Consider the following 14,849-nt stretch of genomic DNA (forward strand, 5'->3'; position numbering starts at 1 on the left):
CAATTGCTTACTGCCATCTCAGTCGCTTGCAGAAGGTGCCTCACCCTATGTCATACAATGGCGAGTTGCCTCTATTACCAAAGCGGCGGCGGCGCCGACGACGACGACAACCGCGAGGGTCTCTACCAGGGGTAGAAAATACATCACAAGAACTAAGTATTCCACGTCGGCATTCTCCGGAGACTGCCAAAAGCAGCAGTTTCTGGTGCCTACTTTAATAGCACCATTCGCACTATTCATTTGCGAGAGCATTTCTTAAATACCGAACCCATTCATAATTTTTTATATCCTTGACCGCTTTTTTCGAAAGATCTACGTTAGAAGGGGCTGTTACAAAATTCTTTTGCCTCCTGTGAGGATCGAACTCACGACCTCTGGTTTACTAGACCAGCGCTCTGCCACTGAGCTAAGAAGGCGCCGCCTAGTGCGCATTTCGGGTACTTCAATCTTATGGACCAGTCAATCGGAGCCCTTCAGCTGGAAACGCACCGCATTAGCGACCATTATTTGTATTTAGTTAGCACAGCTGCTGCTTTCCTACACATCTCACACGATATCGATGTAGGCCTAAAATTCCAAAACAACACTTTTATTTCATTTCAGAGCTACTTTCAGCTTCAAAAACCATTCCTCTGATATTCATACGAAGCTAGGCATCGTCGTAACCCGTTACGTTCATTACGCAAGGCTCACGAGAGGGGCGCAGGTTGCATCCGCGTAGACACAAAATTTTGCGCCGCCCAGCGTGGGGCTCGAACCCACGACCCTGAGATTAAGAGTCTCATGCTCTACCGACTGAGCTAGCCGGGCTCCACACAACGCGTCACGAGCCATACAGTATTTATGCGACCTGCGACCATCTATGGAAGATCCTTTTGACTACAGCTTATTTCCTGCTGCCACAAATGAGCTACAATTCCTATTCAATGAAATAAATTTTCCGAAAGGCATCAAATCTACTTGAAATGATACGTGGCTATCAGCACCATTATTCAACACACATGCTCGACTGTGCGCAGACGCCTGTGGCGCAGCTCTTGGGTCCTGAGTCAGACGCAGTAGTTCCAAAAATCTCTCCTGATCGGCACTGTGCCGAAAATTTCGCTACACAACCCCTTTGTCTTGCTTGAGCTTCAGGTAGACGCCGGTTTGCAGCCAGGAAGCGGACAGCAGCAACTTTCAACTAGATTTGTAGTACTCAAACAACTCAGTAAAACAGCATGCATCTTTTGCAGAACTGGAAAAACTCGACCGTGACAGGATTCGAACCTGCAATCTTCGGATCCGAAGTCCGACGCCTTATCCATTAGGCCACACGGTCACTGGCGCAATATGCTTCCCCACACACACCTCATTGTCGCCATTTGTACGCTTGCCGGAATGAATTTCCCATCTTTGACGCAATTCTCCATCTCCAATTTCAGTACTAAAAAGGCGACGCTACTTCTTGCTGTGTCCCATCGCAAGTTACATTCAAGCCCTTGTGACGCTGATCAAACAAGAGGTTGCAAATCAGCTTCAATTGCTTACTGCCATCTCAGTCGCTTGCAGAAGGTGCCTCACCCTATGTCATACAATGGCGAGTTGCCTCTATTACCAAAGCGGCGGCGGCGCCGACGACGACGACAACCGCGAGGGTCTCTACCAGGGGTAGAAAATACATCACAAGAACTAAGTATTCCACGTCGGCATTCTCCGGAGACTGCCAAAAGCAGCAGTTTCTGGTGCCTACTTTAATAGCACCATTCGCACTATTCATTTGCGAGAGCATTTCTTAAATACCGAACCCATTCATAATTTTTTATATCCTTGACCGCTTTTTTCGAAAGATCTACGTTAGAAGGGGCTGTTACAAAATTCTTTTGCCTCCTGTGAGGATCGAACTCACGACCTCTGGTTTACTAGACCAGCGCTCTGCCACTGAGCTAAGGAGGCGCCGCCTAGTTCACATTTCGGGTACTTCAATCTTATGGACCAGTCAATCGGAGCCCTTCAGCTGGAAACGCACCGCATTAGCGACCATTATTTGTATTTAGTTAGCACAGCTGCTGCTTTCCTACACATCTCACACGATATCGATGTACGCCTAAAATTCCAAAACAACACTTTTATTTCATTTCAGAGCTACTTTCAGCTTCAAAAACCATTCCTCTGATATTCATACGAAGCTAGGCATCGTCGTAACCCGTTACGTTCATTACGCAAGGCTCACGAGAGGGGCGCAGGTTGCATCCGCGTAGACACAAAATTTTGCGCCGCCCAGCGTGGGGCTCGAACCCACGACCCTGAGATTAAGAGTCTCATGCTCTACCGACTGAGCTAGCCGGGCTCCACACAACGCGTCACGAGCCATACAGTATTTATGCGACCTGCGACCATCTATGGAAGATCCTTTTGACTACAGCTTATTTCCTGCTGCCACAAATGAGCTACAATTCCTATTCAATGAAATAAATTTTCCGAAAGGCATCAAATCTACTTGAAATGATACGTGGCTATCAGCACCATTATTCAACACACATGCTCGACTGTGCGCAGACGCCTGTGGCGCAGCTCTTGGGTCCTGAGTCAGACGCAGTAGTTCCAAAAATCTCTCCTGATCGGCACTGTGCCGAAAATTTCGCTACACAACCCCTTTGTCTTGCTTGAGCTTCAGGTAGACGCCGGTTTGCAGCCAGGAAGCGGACAGCAGCAACTTTCAACTAGATTTGTAGTACTCAAACAACTCAGTAAAACAGCATGCATCTTTTGCAGAACTGGAAAAACTCGACCGTGACAGGATTCGAACCTGCAATCTTCGGATCCGAAGTCCGACGCCTTATCCATTAGGCCACACGGTCACTGGCGCAATATGCTTCCCCACACACACCTCATTGTCGCCATTTGTACGCTTGCCGGAATGAATTTCCCATCTTTGACGCAATTCTCCATCTCCAATTTCAGTACTAAAAAGGCGACGCTACTTCTTGCTGTGTCCCATCGCAAGTTACATTCAAGCCCTTGTGACGCTGATCAAACAAGAGGTTGCAAATCAGCTTCAATTGCTTACTGCCATCTCAGTCGCTTGCAGAAGGTGCCTCACCCTATGTCATACAATGGCGAGTTGCCTCTATTACCAAAGCGGCGGCGGCGCCGACGACGACGACAACCGCGAGGGTCTCTACCAGGGGTAGAAAATACATCACAAGAACTAAGTATTCCACGTCGGCATTCTCCGGAGACTGCCAAAAGCAGCAGTTTCTGGTGCCTACTTTAATAGCACCATTCGCACTATTCATTTGCGAGAGCATTTCTTAAATACCGAACCCATTCATAATTTTTTATATCCTTGACCGCTTTTTTCGAAAGATCTACGTTAGAAGGGGCTGTTACAAAATTCTTTTGCCTCCTGTGAGGATCGAACTCACGACCTCTGGTTTACTAGACCAGCGCTCTGCCACTGAGCTAAGAAGGCGCCGCCTAGTGCGCATTTCGGGTACTTCAATCTTATGGACCAGTCAATCGGAGCCCTTCAGCTGGAAACGCACCGCATTAGCGACCATTATTTGTATTTAGTTAGCACAGCTGCTGCTTTCCTACACATCTCACACGATATCGATGTACGCCTAAAATTCCAAAACAACACTTTTATTTCATTTCAGAGCTACTTTCAGCTTCAAAAACCATTCCTCTGATATTCATACGAAGCTAGGCATCGTCGTAACCCGTTACGTTCATTACGCAAGGCTCACGAGAGGGGCGCAGGTTGCATCCGCGTAGACACAAAATTTTGCGCCGCCCAGCGTGGGGCTCGAACCCACGACCCTGAGATTAAGAGTCTCATGCTCTACCGACTGAGCTAGCCGGGCTCCACACAACGCGTCACGAGCCATACAGTATTTATGCGACCTGCGACCATCTATGGAAGATCCTTTTGACTACAGCTTATTTCCTGCTGCCACAAATGAGCTACAATTCCTATTCAATGAAATAAATTTTCCGAAAGGCATCAAATCTACTTGAAATGATACGTGGCTATCAGCACCATTATTCAACACACATGCTCGACTGTGCGCAGACGCCTGTGGCGCAGCTCTTGGGTCCTGAGTCAGACGCAGTAGTTCCAAAAATCTCTCCTGATCGGCACTGTGCCGAAAATTTCGCTACACAACCCCTTTGTCTTGCTTGAGCTTCAGGTAGACGCCGGTTTGCAGCCAGGAAGCGGACAGCAGCAACTTTCAACTAGATTTGTAGTACTCAAACAACTCAGTAAAACAGCATGCATCTTTTGCAGAACTGGAAAAACTCGACCGTGACAGGATTCGAACCTGCAATCTTCGGATCCGAAGTCCGACGCCTTATCCATTAGGCCACACGGTCACTGGCGCAATATGCTTCCCCACACACACCTCATTGTCGCCATTTGTACGCTTGCCGGAATGAATTTCCCATCTTTGACGCAATTCTCCATCTCCAATTTCAGTACTAAAAAGGCGACGCTACTTCTTGCTGTGTCCCATCGCAAGTTACATTCAAGCCCTTGTGACGCTGATCAAACAAGAGGTTGCAAATCAGCTTCAATTGCTTACTGCCATCTCAGTCGCTTGCAGAAGGTGCCTCACCCTATGTCATACAATGGCGAGTTGCCTCTATTACCAAAGCGGCGGCGGCGCCGACGACGACGACAACCGCGAGGGTCTCTACCAGGGGTAGAAAATACATCACAAGAACTAAGTATTCCACGTCGGCATTCTCCGGAGACTGCCAAAAGCAGCAGTTTCTGGTGCCTACTTTAATAGCACCATTCGCACTATTCATTTGCGAGAGCATTTCTTAAATACCGAACCCATTCATAATTTTTTATATCCTTGACCGCTTTTTTCGAAAGATCTACGTTAGAAGGGGCTGTTACAAAATTCTTTTGCCTCCTGTGAGGATCGAACTCACGACCTCTGGTTTACTAGACCAGCGCTCTGCCACTGAGCTAAGGAGGCGCCGCCTAGTTCACATTTCGGGTACTTCAATCTTATGGACCAGTCAATCGGAGCCCTTCAGCTGGAAACGCACCGCATTAGCGACCATTATTTGTATTTAGTTAGCACAGCTGCTGCTTTCCTACACATCTCACACGATATCGATGTACGCCTAAAATTCCAAAACAACACTTTTATTTCATTTCAGAGCTACTTTCAGCTTCAAAAACCATTCCTCTGATATTCATACGAAGCTAGGCATCGTCGTAACCCGTTACGTTCATTACGCAAGGCTCACGAGAGGGGCGCAGGTTGCATCCGCGTAGACACAAAATTTTGCGCCGCCCAGCGTGGGGCTCGAACCCACGACTCTGAGATTAAGAGTCTCATGCTCTACCGACTGAGCTAGCCGGGCTCCACACAACGCGTCACGAGCCATACAGTATTTATGCGACCTGCGACCATCTATGGAAGATCCTTTTGACTACAGCTTATTTCCTGCTGCCACAAATGAGCTACAATTCCTATTCAATGAAATAAATTTTCCGAAAGGCATCAAATCTACTTGAAATGATACGTGGCTATCAGCACCATTATTCAACACACATGCTCGACTGTGCGCAGACGCCTGTGGCGCAGCTCTTGGGTCCTGAGTCAGACGCAGTAGTTCCAAAAATCTCTCCTGATCGGCACTGTGCCGAAAATTTCGCTACACAACCCCTTTGTCTTGCTTGAGCTTCAGGTAGACGCCGGTTTGCAGCCAGGAAGCGGACAGCAGCAACTTTCAACTAGATTTGTAGTACTCAAACAACTCAGTAAAACAGCATGCATCTTTTGCAGAACTGGAAAAACTCGACCGTGACAGGATTCGAACCTGCAATCTTCGGATCCGAAGTCCGACGCCTTATCCATTAGGCCACACGGTCACTGGCGCAATATGCTTCCCCACACACACCTCATTGTCGCCATTTGTACGCTTGCCGGAATGAATTTCCCATCTTTGACGCAATTCTCCATCTCCAATTTCAGTACTAAAAAGGCGACGCTACTTCTTGCTGTGTCCCATCGCAAGTTACATTCAAGCCCTTGTGACGCTGATCAAACAAGAGGTTGCAAATCAGCTTCAATTGCTTACTGCCATCTCAGTCGCTTGCAGAAGGTGCCTCACCCTATGTCATACAATGGCGAGTTGCCTCTATTACCAAAGCGGCGGCGGCGCCGACGACGACGACAACCGCGAGGGTCTCTACCAGGGGTAGAAAATACATCACAAGAACTAAGTATTCCACGTCGGCATTCTCCGGAGACTGCCAAAAGCAGCAGTTTCTGGTGCCTACTTTAATAGCACCATTCGCACTATTCATTTGCGAGAGCATTTCTTAAATACCGAACCCATTCATAATTTTTTATATCCTTGACCGCTTTTTTCGAAAGATCTACGTTAGAAGGGGCTGTTACAAAATTCTTTTGCCTCCTGTGAGGATCGAACTCACAACCTCTGGTTTACTAGACCAGCGCTCTGCCACTGAGCTAAGGAGGCGCCACCTAGTTCACATTTCGGGTACTTCAATCTTATGGACCAGTCAATCGGAGCCCTTCAGCTGGAAACGCACCGCATTAGCGACCATTATTTGTATTTAGTTAGCACAGCTGCTGCTTTCCTACACATCTCACACGATATCGATGTACGCCTAAAATTCCAAAACAACACTTTTATTTCATTTCAGAGCTACTTTCAGCTTCAAAAACCATTCCTCTGATATTCATACGAAGCTAGGCATCGTCGTAACCCGTTACGTTCATTACGCAAGGCTCACGAGAGGGGCGCAGGTTGCATCCGCGTAGACACAAAATTTTGCGCCGCCCAGCGTGGGGCTCGAACCCACGACTCTGAGATTAAGAGTCTCATGCTCTACCGACTGAGCTAGCCGGGCTCCACACAACGCGTCACGAGCCATACAGTATTTATGCGACCTGCGACCATCTATGGAAGATCCTTTTGACTACAGCTTATTTCCTGCTGCCACAAATGAGCTACAATTCCTATTCAATGAAATAAATTTTCCGAAAGGCATCAAATCTACTTGAAATGATACGTGGCTATCAGCACCATTATTCAACACACATGCTCGACTGTGCGCAGACGCCTGTGGCGCAGCTCTTGGGTCCTGAGTCAGACGCAGTAGTTCCAAAAATCTCTCCTGATCGGCACTGTGCCGAAAATTTCGCTACACAACCCCTTTGTCTTGCTTGAGCTTCAGGTAGACGCCGGTTTGCAGCCAGGAAGCGGACAGCAGCAACTTTCAACTAGATTTGTAGTACTCAAACAACTCAGTAAAACAGCATGCATCTTTTGCAGAACTGGAAAAACTCGACCGTGACAGGATTCGAACCTGCAATCTTCGGATCCGAAGTCCGACGCCTTATCCATTAGGCCACACGGTCACTGGCGCAATATGCTTCCCCACACACACCTCATTGTCGCCATTTGTACGCTTGCCGGAATGAATTTCCCATCTTTGACGCAATTCTCCATCTCCAATTTCAGTACTAAAAAGGCGACGCTACTTCTTGCTGTGTCCCATCGCAAGTTACATTCAAGCCCTTGTGACGCTGATCAAACAAGAGGTTGCAAATCAGCTTCAATTGCTTACTGCCATCTCAGTCGCTTGCAGAAGGTGCCTCACCCTATGTCATACAATGGCGAGTTGCCTCTATTACCAAAGCGGCGGCGGCGCCGACGACGACGACAACCGCGAGGGTCTCTACCAGGGGTAGAAAATACATCACAAGAACTAAGTATTCCACGTCGGCATTCTCCGGAGACTGCCAAAAGCAGCAGTTTCTGGTGCCTACTTTAATAGCACCATTCGCACTATTCATTTGCGAGAGCATTTCTTAAATACCGAACCCATTCATAATTTTTTATATCCTTGACCGCTTTTTTCGAAAGATCTACGTTAGAAGGGGCTGTTACAAAATTCTTTTGCCTCCTGTGAGGATCGAACTCACGACCTCTGGTTTACTAGACCAGCGCTCTGCCACTGAGCTAAGGAGGCGCCGCCTAGTTCACATTTCGGGTACTTCAATCTTATGGACCAGTCAATCGGAGCCCTTCAGCTGGAAACGCACCGCATTAGCGACCATTATTTGTATTTAGTTAGCACAGCTGCTGCTTTCCTACACATCTCACACGATATCGATGTACGCCTAAAATTCCAAAACAACACTTTTATTTCATTTCAGAGCTACTTTCAGCTTCAAAAACCATTCCTCTGATGTTCATACGAAGCTAGGCATCGTCGTAACCCGTTACGTTCATTACGCAAGGCTCACGAGAGGGGCGCAGGTTGCATCCGCGTAGACACAAAATTTTGCGCCGCCCAGCGTGGGGCTCGAACCCACGACTCTGAGATTAAGAGTCTCATGCTCTACCGACTGAGCTAGCCGGGCTCCACACAACGCGTCACGAGCCATACAGTATTTATGCGACCTGCGACCATCTATGGAAGATCCTTTTGACTACAGCTTATTTCCTGCTGCCACAAATGAGCTACAATTCCTATTCAATGAAATAAATTTTCCGAAAGGCATCAAATCTACTTGAAATGATACGTGGCTATCAGCACCATTATTCAACACACATGCTCGACTGTGCGCAGACGCCTGTGGCGCAGCTCTTGGGTCCTGAGTCAGACGCAGTAGTTCCAAAAATCTCTCCTGATCGGCACTGTGCCGAAAATTTCGCTACACAACCCCTTTGTCTTGCTTGAGCTTCAGGTAGACGCCGGTTTGCAGCCAGGAAGCGGACAGCAGCAACTTTCAACTAGATTTGTAGTACTCAAACAACTCAGTAAAACAGCATGCATCTTTTGCAGAACTGGAAAAACTCGACCGTGACAGGATTCGAACCTGCAATCTTCGGATCCGAAGTCCGACGCCTTATCCATTAGGCCACACGGTCACTGGCGCAATATGCTTCCCCACACACACCTCATTGTCGCCATTTGTACGCTTGCCGGAATGAATTTCCCATCTTTGACGCAATTCTCCATCTCCAATTTCAGTACTAAAAAGGCGACGCTACTTCTTGCTGTGTCCCATCGCAAGTTACATTCAAGCCCTTGTGACGCTGATCAAACAAGAGGTTGCAAATCAGCTTCAATTGCTTACTGCCATCTCAGTCGCTTGCAGAAGGTGCCTCACCCTATGTCATACAATGGCGAGTTGCCTCTATTACCAAAGCGGCGGCGGCGCCGACGACGACGACAACCGCGAGGGTCTCTACCAGGGGTAGAAAATACATCACAAGAACTAAGTATTCCACGTCGGCATTCTCCGGAGACTGCCAAAAGCAGCAGTTTCTGGTGCCTACTTTAATAGCACCATTCGCACTATTCATTTGCGAGAGCATTTCTTAAATACCGAACCCATTCATAATTTTTTATATCCTTGACCGCTTTTTTCGAAAGATCTACGTTAGAAGGGGCTGTTACAAAATTCTTTTGCCTCCTGTGAGGATCGAACTCACAACCTCTGGTTTACTAGACCAGCGCTCTGCCACTGAGCTAAGGAGGCGCCACCTAGTTCACATTTCGGGTACTTCAATCTTATGGACCAGTCAATCGGAGCCCTTCAGCTGGAAACGCACCGCATTAGCGACCATTATTTGTATTTAGTTAGCACAGCTGCTGCTTTCCTACACATCTCACACGATATCGATGTACGCCTAAAATTCCAAAACAACACTTTTATTTCATTTCAGAGCTACTTTCAGCTTCAAAAACCATTCCTCTGATATTCATACGAAGCTAGGCATCGTCGTAACCCGTTACGTTCATTACGCAAGGCTCACGAGAGGGGCGCAGGTTGCATCCGCGTAGACACAAAATTTTGCGCCGCCCAGGGTGGGGCTCGAACCCACGACTCTGAGATTAAGAGTCTCATGCTCTACCGACTGAGCTAGCCGGGCTCCACACAACGCGTCACGAGTCATACAGTATTTATGCGACCTGCGACCATCTATGGAAGATCCTTTTGACTACAGCTTATTTCCTGCTGCCACAAATGAGCTACAATTCCTATTCAATGAAATAAATTTTCCGAAAGGCATCAAATCTACTTGAAATGATACGTGGCTATCAGCACCATTATTCAACACACATGCTCGACTGTGCGCAGACGCCTGTGGCGCAGCTCTTGGGTCCTGAGTCAGACGCAGTAGTTCCAAAAATCTCTCCTGATCGGCACTGTGCCGAAAATTTCGCTACACAACCCCTTTGTCTTGCTTGAGCTTCAGGTAGACGCCGGTTTGCAGCCAGGAAGCGGACAGCAGCAACTTTCAACTAGATTTGTAGTACTCAAACAACTCAGTAAAACAGCATGCATCTTTTGCAGAACTGGAAAAACTCGACCGTGACAGGATTCGAACCTGCAATCTTCGGATCCGAAGTCCGACGCCTTATCCATTAGGCCACACGGTCACTGGCGCAATATGCTTCCCCACACACACCTCATTGTCGCCATTTGTACGCTTGCCGGAATGAATTTCCCATCTTTGACGCAATTCTCCATCTCCAATTTCAGTACTAAAAAGGCGACGCTACTTCTTGCTGTGTCCCATCGCAAGTTACATTCAAGCCCTTGTGACGCTGATCAAACAAGAGGTTGCAAATCAGCTTCAATTGCTTACTGCCATCTCAGTCGCTTGCAGAAGGTGCCTCACCCTATGTCATACAATGGCGAGTTGCCTCTATTACCAAAGCGGCGGCGGCGCCGACGACGACGACGACAACCGCGAGGGTCTCTACCAGGGGTAGAAAATACATCACAAGAACTAAGTATTCCACGTCGGCATTCTCCGGAGACTGCCAAAAGCAGCAGTTTCTGGTGCCTACTTTAATAGCACCATTCGCACTATTCATTTGCGAGAGCATTTCTTAAATACCGAACCCATTCATAATTTTTTATATCCTTGACCGCTTTTTTCGAAAGATCTACGTTAGAAGGGGCTGTTACAAAATTCTTTTGCCTCCTGTGAGGATCGAACTCACGACCTCTGGTTTACTAGACCAGCGCTCTGCCACTGAGCTAAGGAGGCGCCGCCTAGTTCACATTTCGGGTACTTCAATCTTATGGACCAGTCAATCGGAGCCCTTCAGCTGGAAACGCACCGCATTAGCGACCATTATTTGTATTTAGTTAGCACAGCTGCTGCTTTCCTACACATCTCACACGATATCGATGTACGCCTAAAATTCCAAAACAACACTTTTATTTCATTTCAGAGCTACTTTCAGCTTCAAAAACCATTCCTCTGATATTCATACGAAGCTAGGCATCGTCGTAACCCGTTACGTTCATTACGCAAGGCTCACGAGAGGGGCGCAGGTTGCATCCGCGTAGACACAAAATTTTGCGCCGCCCAGCGTGGGGCTCGAACCCACGACTCTGAGATTAAGAGTCTCATGCTCTACCGACTGAGCTAGCCGGGCTCCACACAACGCGTCACGAGCCATACAGTATTTATGCGACCTGCGACCATCTATGGAAGATCCTTTTGACTACAGCTTATTTCCTGCTGCCACAAATGAGCTACAATTCCTATTCAATGAAATAAATTTTCCGAAAGGCATCAAATCTACTTGAAATGATACGTGGCTATCAGCACCATTATTCAACACACATGCTCGACTGTGCGCAGACGCCTGTGGCGCAGCTCTTGGGTCCTGAGTCAGACGCAGTAGTTCCAAAAATCTCTCCTGATCGGCACTGTGCCGAAAATTTCGCTACACAACCCCTTTGTCTTGCTTGAGCTTCAGGTAGACGCCGGTTTGCAGCCAGGAAGCGGACAGCAGCAACTTTCAACTAGATTTGTAGTACTCAAACAACTCAGTAAAACAGCATGCATCTTTTGCAGAACTGGAAAAACTCGACCGTGACAGGATTCGAACCTGCAATCTTCGGATCCGAAGTCCGACGCCTTATCCATTAGGCCACACGGTCACTGGCGCAATATGCTTCCCCACACACACCTCATTGTCGCCATTTGTACGCTTGCCGGAATGAATTTCCCATCTTTGACGCAATTCTCCATCTCCAATTTCAGTACTAAAAAGGCGACGCTACTTCTTGCTGTGTCCCATCGCAAGTTACATTCAAGCCCTTGTGACGCTGATCAAACAAGAGGTTGCAAATCAGCTTCAATTGCTTACTGCCATCTCAGTCGCTTGCAGAAGGTGCCTCACCCTATGTCATACAATGGCGAGTTGCCTCTATTACCAAAGCGGCGGCGGCGCCGACGACGACGACAACCGCGAGGGTCTCTACCAGGGGTAGAAAATACATCACAAGAACTAAGTATTCCACGTCGGCATTCTCCGGAGACTGCCAAAAGCAGCAGTTTCTGGTGCCTACTTTAATAGCACCATTCGCACTATTCATTTGCGAGAGCATTTCTTAAATACCGAACCCATTCATAATTTTTTATATCCTTGACCGCTTTTTTCGAAAGATCTACGTTAGAAGGGGCTGTTACAAAATTCTTTTGCCTCCTGTGAGGATCGAACTCACGACCTCTGGTTTACTAGACCAGCGCTCTGCCACTGAGCTAAGAAGGCGCCGCCTAGTGCGCATTTCGGGTACTTCAATCTTATGGACCAGTCAATCGGAGCCCTTCAGCTGGAAACGCACCGCATTAGCGACCATTATTTGTATTTAGTTAGCACAGCTGCTGCTTTCCTACACATCTCACACGATATCGATGTACGCCTAAAATTCCAAAACAACACTTTTATTTCATTTCAGAGCTACTTTCAGCTTCAAAAACCATTCCTCTGATATTCATACGAAGCTAGGCATCGTCGTAACCCGTTACGTTCATTACGCAAGGCTCACGAGAGGGGCGCAGGTTGCATCCGCGTAGACACAAAATTTTGCGCCGCCCAGCGTGGGGCTCGAACCCACGACTCTGAGATTAAGAGTCTCATGCTCTACCGACTGAGCTAGCCGGGCTCCACACAACGCGTCACGAGCCATACAGTATTTATGCGACCTGCGACCATCTATGGAAGATCCTTTTGACTACAGCTTATTTCCTGCTGCCACAAATGAGCTACAATTCCTATTCAATGAAATAAATTTTCCGAAAGGCATCAAATCTACTTGAAATGATACGTGGCTATCAGCACCATTATTCAACACACATGCTCGACTGTGCGCAGACGCCTGTGGCGCAGCTCTTGGGTCCTGAGTCAGACGCAGTAGTTCCAAAAATCTCTCCTGATCGGCACTGTGCCGAAAATTTCGCTACACAACCCCTTTGTCTTGCTTGAGCTTCAGGTAGACGCCGGTTTGCAGCCAGGAAGCGGACAGCAGCAACTTTCAACTAGATTTGTAGTACTCAAACAACTCAGTAAAACAGCATGCATCTTTTGCAGAACTGGAAAAACTCGACCGTGACAGGATTCGAACCTGCAATCTTCGGATCCGAAGTCCGACGCCTTATCCATTAGGCCACACGGTCACTGGCGCAATATGCTTCCCCACACACACCTCATTGTCGCCATTTGTACGCTTGCCGGAATGAATTTCCCATCTTTGACGCAATTCTCCATCTCCAATTTCAGTACTAAAAAGGCGACGCTACTTCTTGCTGTGTCCCATCGCAAGTTACATTCAAGCCCTTGTGACGCTGATCAAACAAGAGGTTGCAAATCAGCTTCAATTGCTTACTGCCATCTCAGTCGCTTGCAGAAGGTGCCTCACCCTATGTCATACAATGGCGAGTTGCCTCTATTACCAAAGCGGCGGCGGCGCCGACGACGACGACAACCGCGAGGGTCTCTACCAGGGGTAGAAAATACATCACAAGAACTAAGTATTCCACGTCGGCATTCTCCGGAGACTGCCAAAAGCAGCAGTTTCTGGTGCCTACTTTAATAGCACCATTCGCACTATTCATTTGCGAGAGCATTTCTTAAATACCGAACCCATTCATAATTTTTTATATCCTTGCCCGCTTTTTTCGAAAGATCTACGTTAGAAGGGGCTGTTACAAAATTCTTTTGCCTCCTGTGAGGATCGAACTCACGACCTCTGGTTTACTAGACCAGCGCTCTGCCACTGAGCTAAGGAGGCGCCGCCTAGTTCACATTTCGGGTACTTCAATCTTATGGACCAGTCAATCGGAGCCCTTCAGCTGGAAACGCACCGCATTAGCGACCATTATTTGTATTTAGTTAGCACAGCTGCTGCTTTCCTACACATCTCACACGATATCGATGTACGCCTAAAATTCCAAAACAACACTTTTATTTCATTTCAGAGCTACTTTCAGCTTCAAAAACCATTCCTCTGATATTCATACGAAGCTAGGCATCGTCGTAACCCGTTACGTTCATTACGCAAGGCTCACGAGAGGGGCGCAGGTTGCATCCGCGTAGACACAAAATTTTGCGCCGCCCAGCGTGGGGCTCGAACCCACGACTCTGAGATTAAGAGTCTCATGCTCTACCGACTGAGCTAGCCGGGCTCCACACAACGCGTCACGAGCCATACAGTATTTATGCGACCTGCGACCATCTATGGAAGATCCTTTTGACTACAGCTTATTTCCTGCTGCCACAAATGAGCTACAATTCCTATTCAATGAAATAAATTTTCCGAAAGGCATCAAATCTACTTGAAATGATACGTGGCTATCAGCACCATTATTCAACACACATGCTCGACTGTGCGCAGACGCCTGTGGCGCAGCTCTTGGGTCCTGAGTCAGACGCAGTAGTTCCAAAAATCTCTCCTGATCGGCACTGTGCCGAAAATTTCGCTACACAACCCCTTTGTCTTGCTTGAGCTTCAGGTAGACGCCGGTTTGCAGCCAGGAAGCGGACAGCAGCA

General features: G+C 47.7%; 29 non-coding genes across 29 annotated transcripts; all 29 read right to left on the minus strand.

Moving 5' to 3' along the window:
- Nucleotides 1-344: 344 nt before the first annotated feature.
- Nucleotides 345-416, minus strand: Trnat-agu. Its single transcript has one exon. It is a non-coding gene; the product is annotated as a tRNA-Thr (tRNA).
- Nucleotides 417-737: 321 nt separating this feature from the next.
- On the minus strand, nucleotides 738-810 carry Trnak-cuu. Its single transcript has one exon. It is a non-coding gene; the product is annotated as a tRNA-Lys (tRNA).
- A 438-nt stretch (nucleotides 811-1,248) lies between these two features.
- On the minus strand, nucleotides 1,249-1,321 carry Trnar-ucg. Its single transcript has one exon. It is a non-coding gene; the product is annotated as a tRNA-Arg (tRNA).
- Nucleotides 1,322-1,863: 542 nt separating this feature from the next.
- Nucleotides 1,864-1,935, minus strand: Trnat-agu. Its single transcript has one exon. It is a non-coding gene; the product is annotated as a tRNA-Thr (tRNA).
- Nucleotides 1,936-2,256: 321 nt separating this feature from the next.
- Nucleotides 2,257-2,329, minus strand: Trnak-cuu. Its single transcript has one exon. It is a non-coding gene; the product is annotated as a tRNA-Lys (tRNA).
- A 438-nt stretch (nucleotides 2,330-2,767) lies between these two features.
- Trnar-ucg lies at nucleotides 2,768-2,840 on the minus strand. Its single transcript has one exon. It is a non-coding gene; the product is annotated as a tRNA-Arg (tRNA).
- A 542-nt stretch (nucleotides 2,841-3,382) lies between these two features.
- Nucleotides 3,383-3,454, minus strand: Trnat-agu. The gene has a single exon. It is a non-coding gene; the product is annotated as a tRNA-Thr (tRNA).
- Nucleotides 3,455-3,775: 321 nt separating this feature from the next.
- On the minus strand, nucleotides 3,776-3,848 carry Trnak-cuu. Its single transcript has one exon. It is a non-coding gene; the product is annotated as a tRNA-Lys (tRNA).
- A 438-nt stretch (nucleotides 3,849-4,286) lies between these two features.
- Nucleotides 4,287-4,359, minus strand: Trnar-ucg. Its single transcript has one exon. It is a non-coding gene; the product is annotated as a tRNA-Arg (tRNA).
- Nucleotides 4,360-4,901: 542 nt separating this feature from the next.
- Trnat-agu lies at nucleotides 4,902-4,973 on the minus strand. Its single transcript has one exon. It is a non-coding gene; the product is annotated as a tRNA-Thr (tRNA).
- A 321-nt stretch (nucleotides 4,974-5,294) lies between these two features.
- On the minus strand, nucleotides 5,295-5,367 carry Trnak-cuu. The gene has a single exon. It is a non-coding gene; the product is annotated as a tRNA-Lys (tRNA).
- Nucleotides 5,368-5,805: 438 nt separating this feature from the next.
- On the minus strand, nucleotides 5,806-5,878 carry Trnar-ucg. The gene has a single exon. It is a non-coding gene; the product is annotated as a tRNA-Arg (tRNA).
- A 542-nt stretch (nucleotides 5,879-6,420) lies between these two features.
- Nucleotides 6,421-6,492, minus strand: Trnat-agu. The gene has a single exon. It is a non-coding gene; the product is annotated as a tRNA-Thr (tRNA).
- A 321-nt stretch (nucleotides 6,493-6,813) lies between these two features.
- On the minus strand, nucleotides 6,814-6,886 carry Trnak-cuu. Its single transcript has one exon. It is a non-coding gene; the product is annotated as a tRNA-Lys (tRNA).
- A 438-nt stretch (nucleotides 6,887-7,324) lies between these two features.
- Nucleotides 7,325-7,397, minus strand: Trnar-ucg. The gene has a single exon. It is a non-coding gene; the product is annotated as a tRNA-Arg (tRNA).
- Nucleotides 7,398-7,939: 542 nt separating this feature from the next.
- Trnat-agu lies at nucleotides 7,940-8,011 on the minus strand. The gene has a single exon. It is a non-coding gene; the product is annotated as a tRNA-Thr (tRNA).
- A 321-nt stretch (nucleotides 8,012-8,332) lies between these two features.
- On the minus strand, nucleotides 8,333-8,405 carry Trnak-cuu. The gene has a single exon. It is a non-coding gene; the product is annotated as a tRNA-Lys (tRNA).
- A 438-nt stretch (nucleotides 8,406-8,843) lies between these two features.
- On the minus strand, nucleotides 8,844-8,916 carry Trnar-ucg. Its single transcript has one exon. It is a non-coding gene; the product is annotated as a tRNA-Arg (tRNA).
- Nucleotides 8,917-9,458: 542 nt separating this feature from the next.
- On the minus strand, nucleotides 9,459-9,530 carry Trnat-agu. Its single transcript has one exon. It is a non-coding gene; the product is annotated as a tRNA-Thr (tRNA).
- Nucleotides 9,531-9,851: 321 nt separating this feature from the next.
- Trnak-cuu lies at nucleotides 9,852-9,924 on the minus strand. The gene has a single exon. It is a non-coding gene; the product is annotated as a tRNA-Lys (tRNA).
- A 438-nt stretch (nucleotides 9,925-10,362) lies between these two features.
- Nucleotides 10,363-10,435, minus strand: Trnar-ucg. The gene has a single exon. It is a non-coding gene; the product is annotated as a tRNA-Arg (tRNA).
- Nucleotides 10,436-10,980: 545 nt separating this feature from the next.
- On the minus strand, nucleotides 10,981-11,052 carry Trnat-agu. The gene has a single exon. It is a non-coding gene; the product is annotated as a tRNA-Thr (tRNA).
- Nucleotides 11,053-11,373: 321 nt separating this feature from the next.
- Nucleotides 11,374-11,446, minus strand: Trnak-cuu. The gene has a single exon. It is a non-coding gene; the product is annotated as a tRNA-Lys (tRNA).
- A 438-nt stretch (nucleotides 11,447-11,884) lies between these two features.
- On the minus strand, nucleotides 11,885-11,957 carry Trnar-ucg. The gene has a single exon. It is a non-coding gene; the product is annotated as a tRNA-Arg (tRNA).
- A 542-nt stretch (nucleotides 11,958-12,499) lies between these two features.
- Trnat-agu lies at nucleotides 12,500-12,571 on the minus strand. Its single transcript has one exon. It is a non-coding gene; the product is annotated as a tRNA-Thr (tRNA).
- Nucleotides 12,572-12,892: 321 nt separating this feature from the next.
- On the minus strand, nucleotides 12,893-12,965 carry Trnak-cuu. The gene has a single exon. It is a non-coding gene; the product is annotated as a tRNA-Lys (tRNA).
- Nucleotides 12,966-13,403: 438 nt separating this feature from the next.
- On the minus strand, nucleotides 13,404-13,476 carry Trnar-ucg. Its single transcript has one exon. It is a non-coding gene; the product is annotated as a tRNA-Arg (tRNA).
- Nucleotides 13,477-14,018: 542 nt separating this feature from the next.
- On the minus strand, nucleotides 14,019-14,090 carry Trnat-agu. The gene has a single exon. It is a non-coding gene; the product is annotated as a tRNA-Thr (tRNA).
- Nucleotides 14,091-14,411: 321 nt separating this feature from the next.
- Nucleotides 14,412-14,484, minus strand: Trnak-cuu. The gene has a single exon. It is a non-coding gene; the product is annotated as a tRNA-Lys (tRNA).
- Nucleotides 14,485-14,849: the final 365 nt, after the last annotated feature.

This window comes from Schistocerca piceifrons, unplaced genomic scaffold (assembly GCF_021461385.2).
Source record: "Schistocerca piceifrons isolate TAMUIC-IGC-003096 unplaced genomic scaffold, iqSchPice1.1 HiC_scaffold_1772, whole genome shotgun sequence".
NCBI lineage: Eukaryota > Metazoa > Arthropoda > Insecta > Orthoptera > Acrididae > Schistocerca > Schistocerca piceifrons.